The sequence below is a fragment of the Penaeus monodon genome, chromosome 25, assembly GCF_015228065.2.
Source record: "Penaeus monodon isolate SGIC_2016 chromosome 25, NSTDA_Pmon_1, whole genome shotgun sequence".
In the NCBI taxonomy this organism is placed as follows: domain Eukaryota; kingdom Metazoa; phylum Arthropoda; class Malacostraca; order Decapoda; family Penaeidae; genus Penaeus; species Penaeus monodon.
The window spans coordinates 6,315,256-6,315,545 of NC_051410.1; positions in this window are offsets into that span (position 1 = coordinate 6,315,256).

The following is a 290-nucleotide window of genomic DNA, read 5'->3' on the forward strand; positions in this document are numbered from 1 at the left end:
AGATGTCCGTCCTCTATCTTCTTTTATAAAACTTTACTGGCTGTATATATCTGCATATGACAGCACCAGGCAATATTTCCTGTGGCTCAGAGATTGAACTAGAGATTATCCATAATTAAAATATCATGCGTTAGTTAAGAAATAAATATATGAGAACTATACAAAATGAAATGATAAATGTATGTTAATCGAGATGCGTTTACATTAGCATACAATAGACTGTTGACTTCATGGGGTTGTTCATTTATTGAAGTTTTTCGGTGAATTTGTGTGATAAATTATGGCGGGTG